The 20,493-nt window shown below is 47.9% G+C and overlaps 1 protein-coding gene across 3 annotated transcripts in view; it reads left to right on the forward strand.

Annotated features, from left to right (window-relative positions):
* PNPLA7 (patatin like phospholipase domain containing 7) overlaps positions 1–20,493 on the forward strand; it is a 412,399-nt gene that overhangs the window by 125,206 nt on the left and 266,700 nt on the right. The window lies entirely within an intron of this gene.

The following is a 20,493-nucleotide window of genomic DNA, read 5'->3' on the forward strand; positions in this document are numbered from 1 at the left end:
GCGGTGGGGGGAGACACACTGGAGGAAAGGCAGGGGCGGTGGGGGGAGACACACTGGAGGAAAGGCAGGGGCGGTGGGGGGAGACACACTGGAGGAAAGGCAGGGGCAGTGGGGGAGACACACTGGAGGAAAGGCAGGGGCGGTGGGGGGAGACACACTGGAGGAAAGGCAGGGGCATTGGGGGAGACACACTGGAGGAATGACAGGGGCGGTGGTGGGAGACGCACTGGAGGAAAGGCAGGGGCGGTGGGGGGAGACACACTGGAGGAAAGGCAGGGGCGGTGGGGGGAGACACACTGGAGGAAAGGCAGGGGCGGTGGGGGGAGACACACTGGAGGAAAGGCAGGGGCGGTGGGGGGGAGACGCACTGGAGGAAAGGCAGGGGTGGTGGGGGGAGACACACTGGAGGAAGGCAGGGGCGGTGGGGGGAGACACACTGGAGGAAAGGCAGGGGCGGTGGGGGGAGACACACTGGAGGAAAGGCAGGGGCAGTGGGAGAGACACACTGGAGGAAATGCAGGGGCGGTGGTGGGAGACGCACTGGAGGAAAGGCAGGGGCGGTGGGGGGAGACACACTGGAGGAAAGGCAGGGGCGGTGGGGGGAGACGCACTGGAGGAAAGGCAGGGGCAGTGGGGGAGACCACACTGGAGGAAAGGGCAGGGGCGGTGGTGGGAGACGCACTGGAGGAAAGGCAGGGGCGGTGGGGGGAGACACACTGGAGGAAAGGCAGGGGCGGTGGGGGGAGACGCACTGGAGGAAAGGCAGGGGCGGTGGTGGGAGACGCACTGGAGGAAAGGCAGGGGCGGTGGGGGGGGGGGACACACTGGAGGAAAGGCAGGGGCGGTGGGTGGGAGACGCACTGGAGGAAAGGCAGGGGCGGTGGGGGAGACGCACTGGAGGAAAGGCAGGGGCGGTGGGGGGAGACACACTGGAGGAAAGGCAGGGGCGGTGGTGGGAGACGCACTGGAGGAAAGGCAGGGTCGGTGGGGGGAGACACACTGGAGGAAGGGCAGTGGCGGTGGGGGGAGACTCACTGGAGGAAAGGCAGGGGCGGTGGGGGGAGACACACTGGCCTCCAAGGCCAAAAATCTGATATCTAGCACTGGCTTTTTGCACAGGCTTGTAGCTGGGCGATTGCTATGTGCTCTTATTTCAGATGGCCCGAGCAGATTGCTAATTTGATCCTGGTCACTGACCATATGTATGTTTTTAAATGTAGTATTTGTTTTAATGTGTGAAGTGCAATTTGTGTAACCTTAAATGCAACCTTTATTAAAATTTTGATAATAGCTTGAGACAGCAGGCCCAGGTGTGGTGGCAAGTATTGTATTGTTGGACCCTGCAGGCTTCTCTCTTATAGAGTGGCAAATCCAAATATTGTTTGGCTCTTTGGTTATGTAAATGGTTCTGGAGTTTTATAACCCGCAAGGTAGGTCAGCTGATGCCCACCACAGAATCGCCCTGAACCCTGTCTAGCGATCAGAAGGTAACACGTCACCCCGCTGGGCACGAGGCAGGATCAGACGGCTCTGGAATGTTGAGTAGTTTTATCCAGTTTGTGTGTTTCAGGATCTCGTACAGACAGGCAGATCAATAGCTATTGATTCCGGCTCACAGCTGGGCCAACGTTATGAGAGGAAACAAAGTTTTGTGATTGAATGTTGTTTTTCCGAGCTTTGATGGAAACAGCCGTGTTTGTTAATGTCAGTAAGCTGATGTGATGTAAGTCGTGACTCTGGTACAGTATCGGAACGCAGCAACCAGCGCTACAGGCCAAGTACAACTGAAGTCAATGAAGGAAGGCGGCGGGAGGCAAAGTCACAGTACTAACCATTAAAGAGTACTTGAGCTGAAAAATGACTGTCTAAATCAGCACTGGGCAAACTACGGCAGCCAGCTTGTAATACGCTGGCACGTCCCGGCATTGAGTCATGTGACGCCCTGTTGCCATGAAGACGTGAGGCGGGAATTGGCGATCAGGTGAATATTAAGTTACCCTGTTACTGCTCCTCGCGACTCTGCAGGGAGGGATGGGGGGAAGGAGAGCAGGGTAACTATTTCAGGAATGTGAACTTTGCCCAGCCATGGTCTAAATGGTGGAGGATGTGGGGAGGTTGCGGGGGTTAAATACTTGCCTGTCCTGGTGTCATCCCTCCAGGCAGGTAATCTCTTCACTCCCCAAGCCCTTCAACCCTTTGGCCACACTCACCTGTGTGGCTGGGACAGCCCCAGCTTGACAGTCACAGCCTGATTGGTGGTTGCCGATCTGGGGGGCAGGTTACAGCCAAGCAGGCAGAGGTATCCAAAGAGCTTCGGCAGTCTTCAGAAACATGGCCGCCGCCGCACTGCCAAGAAGGGGGGGGGGCAGAGGGTCACCTGTACCCTGAAGAGAAGACGTCAGGACAGGCAGATATTAACGCCTGTGACCCCCCCCCCCCCCCCCCCCCCCTGCTCATCTGTCCTCATTCAGACTAATCATTTCCCCCCTTCCCCCTTATAAGCAATGCTCCTGTGTGCAGGAGTGTATTTCGTGGTGTGAACAGTACTGTAGTTAGATTGGTAACTAAGTAACACAGCTGTTATAAACCATTATGAACCACATACAAACTGGCACATAAAGGCTCCTAGGATTGGCATTGCAGCTGCCGCAGTGAGATGTGTTTTGAATCGGATCCTTGCCGAGATGTAATCTGACATTGAGTGGGGCACACGGCTAAGCTGTGATAATCGATACCCATCAGACATCGATTGTTTAACACATATAACAAATGTGCGCCAAATATTAGTGACGTAAACCCGTTCATTTTACTATATGCAGTGTTATTATAAATACTTCAAGTGAAATTCCAGACTAAAAATCTACTTCGCAGCACTGAAAAGGCTTGGTGTTTCTCTAAGGCCTGTTTTACATCAAACTCTATACCTGCTTTTAAAGGGGAACTGAAGTAAGAGGTATACGGAGGCTGCCATATTTATTTCCTTTTAATCAATACCAGTTTCCTGGCATCCCTGCTGGTCTATTTCTCTGCAGTAGTATCTGAATAACACAGAAACAAGCATGCAGCTAGTCTTGTCAGATCTGGCTTTGAAGTCTGAACACCTGCTGCATGCTTGCTCAGGGGCTATGGCTAATAGTATTAGAGGCAGAGGATCAGCAGGGCTGCCAGGCAACTGGTATTGCTTAAAAGGAAATAAACATGGCAGCCTCCATATACCTCTCTCTTCAGTTCCCCTTTAAAGGAGGCTTAGATGCTTTCCTTGCGTTGAAAGACATCCATGGCTACAATTACTAGGTAATGCCTAATGATGTTGATCCAGGGATTCTATCTGATTGCCATCTGGAGTCGGGAAGGAATTTTTCCCTTTTGGGGTTAATTTGGACCATGCCTTGTGGGTTTTTTTTCGCCTTCCTCTGGATCAACAGGGATATGTGAGGGAGCAGACTGGAGTTGTACTTTGTACTGGTTGAACTCGATGGACGTATGTCTTTTTTTTTTCAACCAAAATAACTATGTAACTATGTAACATCTAACAACGCGTGCAGGCGCCGTTCTCCTGCACGCGTTTTACTAGCCTGCAGCTGTCCTTGGGAATCTGCGGTGCGACACTGAGTCGCGGGGGTAGTATCAATTAACCCGACGGGGAAACGCCGATTCCCGACTATAAAATGCGCCGGGGGTGCTTCGTACCGCAACGCATCGAAACGCAGCGTCAAGTGTGAAAGTCAAGGTCATCAAGTTCGCCGATGACACTACCATTGTTGGCCTTGTCACTAAGGATAATATCCAGGAGTGCTGTCAGCAGGTGGAGAGAATTTGCAACTGGTTGCAAGGAGAACAGGCTGGTGCTGAACACAGCAAAGACTGTCGAGCTAATCATTGACTTCAGGAGGTCTGCTCCCACCCCACTCCAATCTATATTGACGGCACCGAGGTAGCCAGAGTGCCCTACGCACGCCTTCTGGGCACTATCTCCTGCGATCTCAGCTGAAGCCCAATATCACTGTCATCCAACGGAAAGCACAGCAGAGACTTTATTTCCTACGGCAACTGAGGAAGGTCTACATGACCCAAGAGATTCTGACCAGCTTCTACTCCGCCACCATTGAGTCAATCCTCTGCTCTTCAATCCTGGTCTGGTATGCTGGCGCCACTGCCAGCGACAAGCTCAAACTACAGAGGGTCATTAGGTCGGCGGAGAGGGTCATCGGGTGCCCCCTCCACTCACTTGCACTACTGCACAACAAGAGACTGAAATCCAGGGCATTGAGGATTGCCAATGATCCCTCGCACCCAGGCCACCGTTACTTCAGTTTGCTCCCTCTGGGCCGTAGACTTCGTGCCATCCCCACAAAGACTGCGAGACATAGGAACTCCTTCTTCCCATCGGCTGTCGGCCACTTGAACGCACTCCACATACTTCCATCTGTGCAGGCCCAAACAAGCGGGGGGGGGGGGGGGGGGGGGGGGGCGGGTTGCGCCGCTCCCGATCGGTCAACTGAAGCAACCACCGCACTAGGCCAACAAGGCTAACCGCTGGTCAGCCCTAGGCCACTATACGAACTGTGATGTATGTAATTTTTCTGACGCAATTTGTATGCAAATGTAATGTAATGTAATCTATCTCTATCTCTGTTGCTATGCACTCCTCTCTGTCTTCTTCCTGAGCTATATGTATGTGCCAAAATAATTCCGGGCATGATTGCTCATGCTTGGCGAAATAAATGATTCTGATTCTGATTCTAAAATGAGTCTATGGAATTTCCTTTACCTTGGTTAACGCAAAGTATAGACTTTGCGTTAAAACTCTGAAAAAGGGCTCTGGTGTGAAAGTGCCCTTACAGTTTCACAGCATCATAACTTTATTTTTCTTACTAAAGCCTCATTTTTAGCTGCACTGAAGCTAAGCTCCGCCCCTTCAAAGAAAACTGCCTGGGCATTTTCCCCCCGATACTGTGCAAAGCATGATGGGATTTCCTATGTTGTTCTCATTGCCTAGAAACTGGGAGGGGGTGATCAGGCACAGGACAGTTGGAACTCTGGTCTCATGCTCCCTGTCATCTCCTTTCAACCAAAAACATGGCTGCCCTCATAAAATCAAACATTTGCCTGTTCTTTTAAAACAGGGTGGGTAAGAGATTATATTACCGATCTGTTTTACTTAAAGAGGAACTTCAACCTAAACAAACATACTGTCATTAAGTTACATTAGTTATGTTAATTAGAATAGATAGGTAATATAATTTTTACCCACCCTGTTTTAAAAGAACAGGCAAATGTTTGTGATTCATGGGGGCTGCCATCTTTTTGGTTGAAAGGAGGTGACAGGGAGCAGGAGACACAGTTCCAACTGTCCTGTGTCCTGATAACCCCTCCCAGCTGCACACATTAGGCTTCAAATGTCAAATTCAAAATGTCAAAAAAAAAAAAATTTGCACCAAAACAGCAGAACGAGAACAACATCAGAAATCCCATCATGCTTTGCACAGCATCAGGGGGAAAATGCCCGGGGCAGTTTTCTTCTGTGCAGCTAAAAATAAGGCTTGTATAAGAGAAATGAGTCTTTGTTTCCAGTACAGGAAGAGTTCAGAAACTTCAGTTATCTATGCAAAAGAGCTTCTGTGACCTCTGCGACTTTATAAGTCGTGGACAGCACTGTCTTGAAGCACTTATGTCAACGGTCTCTCATTGTTTCTTCTTTATGTTTTTTTTCTGCAGAGAAACGTTCAAAGGGTCATTAGCCTGCTCTGTGAAATCATTTAAAATGTTGAGTGTATTGTGGAAACTGCAATTATTAGAGAATGATACAATGTTATAAAAAAGCTACATACCTGAAAATAAAAACATGACACTATATTTTCTTTGCTACTAATGTTCTATTCATTATCCGTACTACACAACCAATTCATTACACTCACCTAAAGGATTATTAGGAACACCATACTAATACAGTGTTCGACCCCCTTTCGCCTTCATAACTGCCAGGCAACATTTTTCTAGTCTTCAACTGTCCAATTTTGGTGAGCTCGTGCAAATTGTAGCCTCTTTTTCCTATTTGTAGTGGAGATGAGTGGTACCCGGTGGGGTCTTCTGCTATTGTAGCCTATCCGCCTCAAGGTTGTGCGTCTTGTGGCTTCATAAATGCTTTGCTGCATACCTCGGCTGTAACGAGTGGCTATTATAGTCAACGTTGCTCTTCTATCAGCTTGAATCAGTCGGCCCATTCTCCTCTGACCTCTAGCATCAGCAAGGCATTTTCGCCAACAGGACTGCCGCATACTGGATGTTTTTCCCTTTTCACACCATTCATTGTAAACCCTAAAAATGGTTGTGCGTGAAAATCCCAGTAACTGAGCAGATTGTGAAATACTCAGACCGGCCCATCTGGCACTAACAACAGCCACACTCAGAATTGCTTAAATCACCTTTCTTTCCCATTCTGACATTCAGTTTGGAGTTCCGGAGATTGTCTTGACCAGGACCACACCCCTAAATGCATTGAAGCAATGGCCTTGTGATTGGTTGATTAGATAATTGAATTAATGAGAAATTGAACAGGCGTTCCTAATAATCCTTTAGGTGAGTGGATATCATGAGGTTTTTTTCACTTCAGTGTCACTTTAATAATAATTAGTAGGGATTTTGTGTAATATTGTTATCACTTTTATTTTAACACTTTAGCAGCTTCTTTGAGTTATCTCGTTTGAGATAAGCACACTGCTTTTGACCTCAGTCGGCAGAACTTGCTGTGCTGCAAATTCTTGGAATGCTTTGATCTCTCTCTACTAGCAGAAAATACAGAAACTGAATGCAGAAGTCCTCTGTTATTGTCTCACACTGCAAAAATAAATTGGCCTGAAGCACTTGCAAGCCTCTAAATAAATTGTCACCTAAAGGGTTAAAACTGGTGGACATTCCAGAGTCCTTCCTGCAGTTCTGTGCAGGATTTTGCTACAGCCAGAGGTCTATTTGCAGACCGTGCATTATTTATGCTGTGTGTGTTTGTGAAGCTATGGACCAGGAAGATATGCCCACAGCTGATTCTGTGTGTCCATCATTCTGTGAGGAAGAGTTCATGTCTCCTGCTCATAAATAATGTGTTATTACTCACAGGCAGATAAATACAGATAGTACCACTTCAGAGAGAATAAACAAAGATAAAGACCAGGAGCCAGTAGTGTAATAGTTTCTGCACCAAGAGATTCAAAAAGGGAAGAAATACTCACAAGTCGGGTTGCAGAGGATGCAACCAACAATTTAGGGCCCTTTTACACTTAATCAGTTGCTCTAAGTTAAAACGGAAAGAAAACTGATTTTCAAAGTAATACCCATGGTTTTGTATTGCACCTTTCACACTTAACGCGTTTTAACTGAAATCTTTGTCACAATGCACTTCTATGGAAAAAACGCGTACTAACGCATATTAACGCATATTAACGCACACTGATGCATACCAACTGAAAGTGTAGGCCTCGTTCACATCAGGGCCGTTTCTGTGTGCTTTTCACAGCGCATTGCCCTGTGCATTCAGCAAGGTATTGATTTTTCCATGTAAACTAAATGTAGCTGGTTCACATCTATGCACTGCTCTGAGCAAATGTAGTGTTGCATGCATTTCTGTGCACTGAGCTGTAAAGCTCACATGAATGCAAGTGAATGGGTGCGCTTTTTTAGCGCATAGAAGCGCGTACAAGCGCATAGAAGCGCATGCCTTTTTTACCCTTAATTGGAGAAAAAAATACATTTACATACAAAAACAAAGTTTTATTGACAACTGCTGCTGCTACAGTAAACAAAACTTGCTTTAAAGAAGCGCAGCGCAACGCACAGAAACGCGCACTAAAGCGCGCACAAGCGCATGCGTTTTTTACCACGCGCTTTCACACGTTTTTCAGCGCAGCAGATGTGAAAGAGGCCTAAAGGACAACTGAAGTGAGAGGTATATGGAGGCTGCCATATTTATTTCCTTTTAAACAAGTGACTGCAACATAGGAGAAAAGTCATTTATGGCTCATTTTACTCTGGAAGAAACATGCTTCTCATTTGTATGTTTTTACATGTATTGTAAAATAGGTAAGATTTTCGTGTCAGTGGTTTTTTTAAACAATACCAGTTACCTGGCAGCCCTGCTGGTCTGTTTGGATGCAGTAGTGTCAGAAACAAGCATGCAGCTAATCTTGTCAGATCTGACAATAATGTCAGAAACACCTGATGTGCTGCATGCTTGTTCAGGGCCTATGGCTGAAAGTATTAGAGGCAGAGGATCGGCAGGATAGCCAGGCAACTAGTTATGCTTAAAAGGAAATAAATATGGCAGCCTCCATATCACTCTCGCTTTAAAGGGAACCTAAACTTAGAAGGTTAGGGATTTTTCCTTGTAAAAGAATACCAGTTGCTTGACTCTCCTGCTGATCCTGTGCCTCTAATACTTTTAGCCACAGCCCCTGAACAAGCATGCAGATCAGGTGCTCTGACTGAAGTCAGACTGGATTAGCTGCATGCTTGTTTCAGGTGTGTGATTCAGCCACTACTGCAGCCCAACAGATCAGCAGGACTGCCAGGCAACTGGTATTGTTTAAAAGGAAACATCCATATCCCTCTCAGTTAAGGTTCCCTTTAAAGGGCACTTGAAGTGAGAGGGATATGGAGGCTTCCATATTTATTTCCCTGGCTGTCCTGCTGATCTTTCATCAGCTTGTGGCAAATCCAGGCAGACTTCAGTCAGAGCACCTGACATGCTGCATGCTTGTTCAGGGTCTATGGATAAAAGTATTAGTGACAGAGGATAAGCAGGATAGCCAGGCAATCTGCATAGTTTAAAAATAAATACTTATGGCAGCCTCCGTATACCTTTCATGTCAGTTGTCCTTTAAGGTCAACAGAGTAGACGGTGCGGATCCCAAGATCTTTGGGACTCGAATGGTCACACTCCTTGATTTGCTTTTGCAGTTCTAAGAACAACTACATGACTACAACCTCCCAACAGAGGTGTATAGAAGATAAACTTATGGGTGGAAGCGACCACAATATATCAATGTTAGATCTTGGACAGGAGACGTTAACCTGTTTAAGCCCTAAACAAAACAGATTCAGACTTTGTCCATTAATAAGGGTGAGGATGTTACACTTACCTTGCATTTTATTGCAATTTGAGAAAAAAGTAGGTTGTTAAAATCTGACAGAACCGACAGGTTTTGGGCCAGTCCATCTCTTCATGGAGGATTCTCAGGGTTTTCTTTGCTTTCAACAGCATTTCCTGAACATCAGTTTAAAGGGATACTGTAGGGGGGTCAGGGGAAAATGAGTTGAACTTACCCGGGACTTCTAATGGTCCCCCGCAGACATCCTGTGCCCGCACAGCCACTCACCGATGCTCCGGCCCCGCCTCCGGCTCACTCCTGGAATTTCAGAAAACCACTGCGCCTGCGTTGCTGTGTCCTCGCTCCTGCTGATGTCACCAGGAGCGTGCTGTGCAGGCACAGACCATACTTGGTATGGCGATGTACGCTCCTGGTGACATCAGCAGGAGCGAGGACACAGCAACGCAGGGGCAGTGGTTTTCTGACTTTAAAGTCTGAAATTCCAGGAGTGAGCCGGAGGCGGGGCCAGAGCATCGGTGAGTGGCTGTGCGGGCACAGGATGCCTGCGGGGGACCATTAGAAGCCCCGGGTAACTTCAACTCATTTTCCCTCGACCCCCCCCCCTACAGTGTCCCTTTAACTGCCAAAATAGTAAGATACGAGCCAGCCTCCCTACTCACTTGCACACTGTTTTGTCAGTTAGAGTTTTCAACGGCTGTTCAGTAAATGCTGTTGAAAACAAAGAAAACCATGAGAATACCCCATAGAGAGATGGACTGGTCCAAAACCTGTCGGTTCTGTCAGATTTTAACTGCCTACTTTTTTCACGATGGTGGTCCTTTAAGAATTTAAGGCCTAAAAGTCTTGAAAAAAATGTACCGCTTTTGACTCCTAATTCCAGACAGAAATGCACCGCCAGGAATGTTAAACATCTTTAGTTGTTATGTCTTCGACTATTATTGGAAAAATAGAACTCGGCAAAATGAAAAATCCTACCCAGAATATTATTCCTCCTACATTGTGTTCCAATGACAATACCCCAAAAATGGTACAGTGGTGGCAAAAAAATGTATAACTGCAAAATGGCGTCAAAGCATACCACCTCTCTTTAGTGACTGCCTAACCGCTATGTGGGACTTCTTTGACCATGAAACAATAGAGATGACCCATATACCAATTAAGAAAGGGATGACTCAACTCTTACAGAAATGGGAACACATAAATTAACAATGGGGGACGAACCAAAAAATTTGATAATGTGATCTCTGTCCATACAAAGCGTAAGAAGAAAGGGAAAAAAGTGACAACATCCAGTTGTGAATTACTGTTCCACCACTATCTCCTCCCCCCATCATTTCTTTACAAGTTAACACTAAAATCACAAACGCTGGTTCGCACGTCAGTCAGGCGCCCCAGTCTCTCTCACTTGCGGGGCCCCCTAAACCACCATGTCATACCCAGAGGGAAGTTCAGGTGGGCCCCGGACCTCTCACAACCAGGGAACTCACCCCCACTGCCTCTGAACTGAATGCTAACTGTAACACACACAATTGCTCACTCCCAGCTAAAGCACTTTCCTACCTTTATCTGGTCAGCAGACGCCAGTCAGCCAATCAGGTGTACTGTTATACACCCTTTGCCTGCCGTACCAAATCTAGCAGGAATTGCATACATTAGCATTCAGTTTAGAGGTGATGGGGTGAAGTCCCTGGAAGTGAGAGGTCCAGGACTCACCTGCATTTCCCTCTAGGTATCGCGTGGTGGTTTAGGGGCCCCCACCAGTGAGAGAGACTGGGGCCCCCTGACTGTCGTGCGAACCAGCGTTCGTGATTTTTAATTTCGTTTTTGCAGCTTCCAGGATGCGGTTGACAGGTGAGTGGTTAGGGAGGGGACCATGTGGGAGATTCCTACACGCGGCGGTCCCTGTAAAAGATGTAATCAACGATTATGTCCAACCGAAGCCTCCCACCTGAATGATAATTTATGCAATTCCTGCTAGATTTGGTACGGCAGGCAGAGGATGTATGACCGTGCACCTGATTGGCTGACTGGCGCCTGCCAACCAGATAAATGTAGGAATTTGCTTGAACTGGTAGTCAAGTTAACACTAAGTTGTAAGTTTAAAGAGAACCCAAGATGGGCAGATGGGGGGCAGATATGTGACACAGAGGCATGTTCTCTGCCTTATGACATGCCTCTGTGTCCCCCCACCCCCGCTCTCTGCCCCCCACCGCTGCGCTATAGTCCCCCGAGGTTAGCTATATTATTTGTCGCCATATTGGAGGTAAACATGTGGGAAAGGGATTCCCAGTTCAAAACGCCTGCCAGGGGCGTTCCTGCAGGGTTTTCAGAGCTGCCATTGGGAAGCTCTCCTTAGCCACACCCCCTGCCGCTCCCCCTCCTCCCTGCACGCTGGTGAGAGAATTAATCTATCCTTGCAGCGTCGTGACCTATAGGTGCGGCCCACAGGAGCGGTGGGGAGTGGCGGTTTTTGCGGCTACCTGAGCTGCTTAGCCCCACGGATCAGGTAGCCTACTTCAGCTACTGATTGGGATGAAGTTAAATTCTTAGTTACGGTTTCTCTAAGTTCCCTTTAACCTCCCTGGCGGTCTATTAAAACCACCAGGGGGCAACGCAGAACATTCATTTTTTTTTTAAAATCATGTAGCTAGCCTAGCGCTAGCTACATGATAGCCACTGTGCAGCGGCATCCCCCCTCCCCTTCCAATCGCCTCCAGCGATCAGAGCAAACAGGAAATCCCGTTCAGAACGGGATTTCCTGTTTGGCTTCCCCCGTCGCCATGGCGATGATCGGGATGACATCAGCGACATCGTGATGTCAGAGCTAGTCCCGATCCACCCCTCAGTGCTGCCTGGAACTGATTGGCCAGGCTGCGCACTGGGCCTGAGGGTAGCGGCGAATCGGCACGGAGCGGCGGCAAATCGGCGCGGAGCGGCGGCGATCGGTTTGTACACATAGCTAGCAAAGTGCTATCATGCAAATCGGCCCACCAGGGCCTGAGAAATCCTCCGCGGCGGCTTAGCCCGAACTCAGTTCGGGCTTACCGCCAGGGAGGTTAACCTCCTTGCCGGTTATCCTGAGCTGAGCTCGGGGTAACTCACGCAGGAGAATTGCTCTGGCCCTGCTGGGCCGATTTTTGAAATTTTTTCCCCTACACGCAGCTAGCACTTTGCTAGCTGCGTGTAGTACGCGATCGCCGCCGCTGCCCGCTGATTCGCCGCTACCCACCACGCCGAGCTGCCCCCCCCAGACCCCTGCGCAGCCTGGCCAATCAGTGCCAAGCAGCGCTTAGGGGTGGATCGGGATTCCCTCTGACGTCCTGTCATCCCGCCCCGTCGTCCTGAACGGGATTTCCTGCTTGCAAAGATTTCCGGCAGCGATCGAAGTGGGTAGGGGGATGCCGCTCGTCAGCGGCTATCATGTAGCTAGCGCTAGGCTAGCTACATGAATTTAAAAAAAAAAAATTAAAAAGTGCTGCGCCGCCCCCTTGCCGAGATAATTGGAACGGCAAGGGGGTTAAAGAGAAACTCCGACCACGAATTGAACTTTATCCCAATCAGTAGCTGATACCCCCCTTTTACATGAGAAATCTATTCCTTTTCACAAACAGACCATCAGGGGGCGCTGTATGACTGATATTGTGGTGAAACCCCTCCCACAAGAAACTCTGAGGCCTGTGGTACTACTGGCAGTTTCCTGTCTGTGAACCTTGTTGCATTGTGGGAAATAGCTGTTTACAGCTGTTTCCAACTGCCAAAAAAGCATGCAGCAGCTACATCACTTGCCAACAGTAAAAATGTCACCATGTAATAAATGTCAGAATGTAAATCAGGGATGTAAAAGATTTTACAATGGGCAAACACTGACTAAATCATTTATACATAACTATTGTAAAAATGAAGCACTTTTCTATTACATTATTTTCACTGGAGTTCCTCTCTAAGGAAAAAGGCAAAGGAAAAAGGAGGGTGTTATCAGGCAGTAGGAAATTGCTTAGCATGAAATGAGGAGTTTGTTACGTTTTTATTACATACTCTTACAAAAAAAAAATTGTACGCAATTAATGTCTAATGACGTTCTATAACATACATATGTAATCCTTGTATTAGGTGATGTACGTTTGCTGGCGTCCCCTTGTATCGAGCAATTGAGGCATTCACTGCAATGGCTGCCCCTGATTAGTATGGAAGGCAGAGCAGTTATTAAGCTAATCTCCTCCGCTCTCCAGGTTCTGGGCTGGCAGGATCTCACTGGAGATAATTTCCCATCCCGCCTCATCATGTTCTCTGACAGCGGAACACCAACCTTGTAATAATCTTATCCTGGAAAATGTGTCTCCATTGTGCCGGAACAACACGCAGCTTAACGCCAATCTTAACAAGTTTATCATGAGAGTGGGTTAGCCGGCTCACCTTGCCCACTAGAGTGTGTTATCTGCTGCTGCTATGGAGATGTACGGTGCGCTCAACGGCTCATCGTGTTATCTGCTGCTGACCTGGCGATGTACGCTGCGTGTCTTGTGTTATCTGCTGCTGCCATGGCGATATACGCTGCACGTCTTGTGTTATCTGCTGCTGCCATGGCAATGTACGCTGCGCTCGCTGGGTCCTCGTGTTATCTACTGCTGCCATGGCGATGTACGCTGCGCTCAACAGCTCCTCGTGTTATCTGCTGCTGCCATGGCGATGTACGCTGCACTCGCTGGTTCCTCGTGTTATCTGCTGCTGCCATGGCGATGTACGCTGCACTCAACGGCTCCTCGTGTTATCTACTGCTGCCATGGCGATGTACGCTGCGCTCCTCGTGTTATCTGCTGCTGCCATGGCGATGTACGCTGCGCTCAATGGCTCCTCGTGTTATCTGCTGCTGATATGGCAATGTACGCTCTCAACGGCTCCTCGTGTTATTTGCTGTTGCCGTGGTGATGTTGCTGCACTCAACGGCTCCTCGTGTGATCTGTTGCTGTCATGGTGATGAACGCCGCGCTCGCCGGCTCCTTGTGTTATTTGCTGCTGCCATGGCGATGTACACTGCGCTCGCCGGCTCCTTGTGTTATCTGCTGCTGCCATTGAGTTGTACACTGCGCTCGCCCGCTCCTCATGTTATCTGCTCCTGCCATGGCGATTTAGGCTGGGCTCGTCGACTCCTCGTGCTATCTGCTGTTGGCATGGTGTTGTACACTACGCTCGCCGGCTCCTTGTGTTATCTGCTGCTTCCATGAGGATGTACACTGCACTCGCCGGCTCCTTGTGTTATCTGCTGCTTCTATGAGGATGTACGCTGCGCTCACCGGCTCCTTGTGTTATCTGCTGCTGCCATGGCAATGTACACTGCGCTCGCCCGCTCCTCGTGTTATCTGCTGCTGCCATGGCGATTTAGGCTGGGCTCGTCGACTCCTCGTGCTATCTGCTGTTGCCATGGTGTTGTACACTGCGCTCGCCGGCTCCTTGTGTTATCTGCTGCTTCCATGAGGATGTACACTGCACTCGCCGGCTCCTTGTGTTATCTGCTGCTTCTATGAGGATGTACGCTGCGCTCACCGGCTCCTTGTGTTATCTGCTGCTTCCATGACAATGTACGCTGCGCTCGCCAGCTCCTTGTGTTATCTGCTGCTTCCATGACGATGTACACTGCACTCGCCGGCTCCTTGTGTTATCTGCTGCTTCCATGACGATGTACGCTGCGCTCACCGGCTCCTTGTGTTATCTGCTGCTTCCATGACAATGTACGCTGCGCTCGCCCGTCTCCTTGTGTTATCTGGTGCTTCCATGACGATGTACACTGCGCTCGCCGGCTCCTTGTGTTATCTGCTGCTTCCATGACGATGTACACTGCGCTCACCGGCTCCTCGTGTTATCTGCTGCTGCCATGGTGATGTACACTGCACTCGCCGGCTCCTTGTGTTATCTGCTGCTTCTATGAGGATGTACGCTGCGCTCACCGGCTCCTTGTGTTATCTGCTGCTGCCATGGCAATGTACACTGCGCTCGCCCGCTCCTCGTGTTATCTGCTGCTGCCATGGCGATTTAGGCTGGGCTCGTCGACTCCTCGTGCTATCTGCTGTTGCCATGGTGTTGTACACTGCGCTCGCCGGCTCCTTGTGTTATCTGCTGCTTCCATGAGGATGTACACTGCACTCGCCGGCTCCTTGTGTTATCTGCTGCTTCTATGAGGATGTACGCTGCGCTCACCGGCTCCTTGTGTTATCTGCTGCTTCCATGACAATGTACGCTGCGCTCGCCAGCTCCTTGTGTTATCTGCTGCTTCCATGACGATGTACGCTGCGCTCGCCAGGCTCCTTGTGTTATCTGGTGCTTCCATGACGATGTACACTGCGCTCGCCGGCTCCTTGTGTTATCTGCTGCATCCATGACGATGTACGCTGCGCTCGCCGGCTCCTTGTGTTATCTGCTGCTTCCATGATGATGTACGCTGCGCTCGCTGGGCACTTGTGTTATCTGCTGCTTCTATGAGGATGTACGCTGCGCTCACCGGCTCCTTGTGTTATCTGCTGCTTCCATGATGATGTACGCTGCGCTCGCTGGGCACTTGTGTTATCTGCTGCTGCCGCCATGGCGATGTACGCTGCGCTCACCGGCTCCTTGTGTTATCTGCTGCTTCCATGGCGTTGTACACTGCGCTCGCCTGTTACTCTTGTTATCTGCTGCTGCCATGGCATTGTACACTGCGCTCGCCAGCTCCTCGCTGCACATCGAATTATCTTTCCAGTACCTCCACATTTCCTTGTCTGTACTATGATGGCTGTTCTGCACAATAAAATAATCTAGTTATCTTGTACGAATTTTATAGTAAGAAATCTTCTGTACTATGGCAGCCTCCATTTCTTTCTCCCTTCAGGTGTACTTTAAAGAGAATCTGTACTGTCCGATTTGTACAATAAAAAAAATACCAATTGAGTCACTGTAATCTCCTGGATCCCTCTTTCCCGTTTCCGCCGCTCCCCACTGTGATCCTGGCTTTTAATCGACAGTTTTAGGCAGTGCTTACAAACAACAAACATGGCCGCTAGCCAGGAAAGTGTGTGTGTGTGTGTGTGTGTGTGTGTGTGTGTGTGTGTGTGTGTGTGTGTGTGTGTGTGTGTGTGTGTGTGTGTGTGTGTGTGTGTGTGTGTGTGACTGTGTGTACAGTGTGTGTGTGTGTGACTGTGTGTACAGTGTGTGTGTGTGTGTGTGTGTGTCTGTGTGTGTGTGTGTGTGTTCCCCAGCCTCACAAACAGTGTGAAGAGTAAACAAAGCACACAGAGCCTGCAGGGGGCGTACATGACTTGCATTCAATACAACAGGCAGCACATTCCTCCCTGTGTTGACAAAGCTTGACAAAGAAAAGAAGATTAGATATATTACAGAGACCACATTAGAACAGGTATAGGGACTTATAGGATAGAAGAAATAAGGCTGAACATTTTGTTAAAGAATCTCTTTAAGATCTGACACGTATTTTTAGCCTTCAATGTTAGCAGCGTCGTGCCTCTAAAACGTTGTTTCTTTAGAGGTGCACTTTAGTCCAGTGTTTCAAGGGCCCCTTATATAAAAGTAACCAGCAGTGCCGTGGACTGACATACCGCCCTCCCCTGGCGGCGGGTAACGAGCAGTCTAGCATGTGGCGAGTTTATATTTCATCAGCCGCCAGAATTCGCCTTTTCTCGTCACATTCTGAGAAGGATGATCTGGTTCCTCTCCTTGTATGATTATTGCTTCCAGGAATGTCAGATCGCTGTATTGTTGCGTTGTGCTGTGCGGTTCCTTTGTGGCCCTGTCAATATTTCTGTGTATAAATCGCCTGCTACCACGGCGATCTTCATTTCCAGTTAATATGCGAATTCACTGAAGTCCTCGGTACATTGCGCCTGTCATTCTCAAGGAAATTCTCTGAAATGCAGGGAAAGGACAGAACTTGCTGTTTTTATTTTTCTTAAAAGAAAAGACTTGTTGTCATTGGGTTGAACGCGCTTCTATTGGGTAGCGGGGAAGAAATTAATATTAAAGGAACCCAAGGTGAAAATAAAATGATGAGATAAACAATTGAATCTGTCCTCCTACTCCTAAAATTGACTTTTTTTTTTTAGACACCTTTTTTGTGGTTTTATGTTTTGCATAATCATGTACAAATTAGATTTAATGTTTTATTGTCTTTTTGCTCAATTGTAGTGTCTAATGCTAGGTACACACCATACAATTTTCTGGCAGATTTACCTGCCAGACCGATTATTTCTAACAAGTCCGGTCTGAATTTCGATAGATTTTTTTTTATTTTTTCCGATCGTTTTTTTAAAAATCTTTTTTTCGATCGTTTTTGATCAATTTTCATAGAACTGAAGGAATATCGTTCAAAAAATCGATTAAAAAAAGATCGGAAAATCGATCGAAATTCAAATCGGACATGTTGGAATTCATCCATCTGGTAGGTAAATCTGCCAGAAAATTGTATGGTGTGTACCTAGCATGAAGCATCCCAGAGGGAAAATACTTGAGCTAGTATCCTTTTTATCTATCCTTTGCAGTCAGAAGCCCGGTTACCTGCTTAGCAAAGTGTTTTATAGCTGTAATTTGTTATGAGTGAGGCAAGCCATAGCTGCTGTGTCCCGACTGGAGAATAACTGTCAGTTGCATAGCTGAATATTAACTCTTTCAGGCTGGGGAAAAAAAAGAAAAGGAGCACAACATAAGTGGCTGTGTTCTCACACGTCTATCTCATCATGTCACATGTCATCTCGGGGACACTTTTAGGTGGCCATTAAAGTGGGATTAAACTCTGACATAACATTTAATAAAAATGTGTTTCCTACTTTTTATTACCCAGGCAGTTATATTTGCTTATGTGCACGAGTATTATTGCCTTTTTACAAATTACAAGTTCCCATAGAGCAGATTACCTGTTCTGAAAGCTGCCATTGCATTTCATTGCATAGTGTGTAAACTGCAAATATTAGAGAAGGATGCAATGTTATAAAAAACATTATATAACTGAAAATAAAAACATGAGAATCTTTTCTTTGCTACTAATGTTCTAGTAATTATCCGTACTACACATACAATTCATTACTGTATATCATATTTTTCGCTTCATTGTCTCTAAGTAATTTTACACCTGATCTCCAGGAATAATCTTTGTTAAAGTGAACCTTAAGTGAACTATAAAAAAATGAGATTTACTCACCTTGGGCTTCCCCCAGCCCCCTGCAGCCGATCGGTGCCCTCGCAGCCCCGCTCTGACGCTCCAGGACCCGCCGGCGAACACTTCCGGTTTGGCCATCACTGGCCGACAGGCATGGGAACGCGAGTGATTCTTCGCGTTCCCTCCTGGCCGCAATAGCAGCATAGGGGGCGATATACTGGCTGGGAACGCGAAAAAATCACTCGCGTTCCCATGCCTGTCTGCCGGTGGCGGCCAAACCGGAAATGTTCGCCGGCCAGTCCTGGAGCGTCAGAGCGGGGCTGCGAGGGCACCGATCGGCTGCTGGGGGCTGAGGGAAGCCCCAGGTGAGTAAATCTCATTTTTTATAGTTCACTTAAGGTTCACTTTAAGCCTAAAGTTTCCCATACATCTGGCGACTTGGCGGGCGATCAACCATCTAATTCGATGATTATAATGGACACTGATGAAAAACGGTGCCACCAAGACCATGCCTGATCGACGATGCAACCAATTTCAGTCGCATGTATGGATCGAACATGCTGCTACTTGTCTGGCCAACGTGCTCGATCGGGTGTGTGGAGGTAACGGCATGCGATATCTGGACGAATGCGACAGAACCCTCAGTGCTGTCCCCCTAGTGTAAAATGTGTGTCCCAGTACCCATGCATGAATACTGTACCTGACGGTGTCTGCCTCTGGCTCCGCCCTCTTCCTCACAAACACGCCCATGTTATGCTGGCAACCACATGGGGCGCATGTGTCCGAGGAAGAGGATAGAGCCAGCGATGGACACTGACTGGTTAAGTGGGACAGTGACGGGGCGGAGTCACAAGGCTGATTCCCGCAATATTTCATGTTGATGATCGATTGGGAATCGGCCTGCGATGTATGGGCAGCCGACAGATTTCTCTCGAATCAGATTCGACCAAGGAGAGATCTGTCTTTTGGTCGAATCTGCCCGTCACCGCTAGATGTATGGTTACCTTAAAGAGAAGCCGTGACCTAGGAATAAACTTCATACCAACCAGTCGCTGATACCCCTTTCCCATGAGAAATCTTTTCATTTTCTCAAAGGCTCATCAGAGTACTCTGGATGGCTAATTTTGTGGTGAAACCCCTCCCACAGTGTGATGTCAGGACCATGGTGCTGACATGACACTGTGGAACCCTTGTTGCATTGTGGGAAATAACGGCTTTTTCCCAACTGCCAGAAAAGCAAGCAGCATCTCCTTCCACCGACATCACCTGCCAGCAGTAAAAATGTCACCATGTGATAAATGTCAGAATGTAAATCAGGGAAAGGAAAGATGTTACAATGGGCAAACACTGACTAAATCATTTATACATCATTATTGTAAAAATGAAGCACTTTTTGTTCATTATGTTACTTTCACTGGAGTTCCCCTTTAATGGCCCTTCCACACTGAAATCTCCATCGCAAATTTCACTTGTTTTCAAGCGTGTGTTTTGATGTGATCATGGGTATGATTAGCGCTTTTCTCAAATGGGAGATCGCAAAGCAAGTCGCACAGCACTGCATTTTGCTATGCGGTTTGCGTGCGCTCCCATTCCCAATTAACCCAATTGCAAATGCAGGAAAATTGCAACAGGTGCTAAGTTTGCGATTGGATTTAAAATGGATTGCACCACTCCGTGTGCAGGGTATGTCAATTATTATTTTAATCACGGTGCAAAACACATATGCTTTAAAAATTGCATGGAAGGGCTCTGAGGGCTTATTTAATCCTCATCCCCCCAGAAGATCTACCAACCTTAGTTCATGCCTTCATTACACCCCGACTGGACTACTGCAATGCTCTCTTCACCGGCCTTCCAAAAAAAGGACCTGTACTGCTGCCAGACTGCAACCCCGTCACTGCCACATAACGCCAGTCCTGCACTCCCTTCACTAGCTACCTATAAAATGGTGGGTCCTATTCAAGATCCGGCCCACTGACATTTAAATCACTACATAATCTGGAATACATGAAAGAAATGTTGCAGCTGCGTAGCAATCCCCGCATTCTCAGATCCACAGGTTCTAATAATCTAGTCATACCCAGAGTCCACTTGGAAACTTTTGGTCCCAGAGCCTTCTGTCATGCTGCTCCTACGTTATGGAACTCCTTACATCAACAGATCAGGATAGCTCCATCCCTGGACGTGTTTAAATCCCGACTGAAAACCCACCTGTTCAGTTTGGCATTTGCAGAAATATAATTTTTGTTGTGTGAA

This window comes from Hyperolius riggenbachi, chromosome 8, assembly GCF_040937935.1.
Source record: "Hyperolius riggenbachi isolate aHypRig1 chromosome 8, aHypRig1.pri, whole genome shotgun sequence".
Lineage (NCBI taxonomy): Eukaryota > Metazoa > Chordata > Amphibia > Anura > Hyperoliidae > Hyperolius > Hyperolius riggenbachi.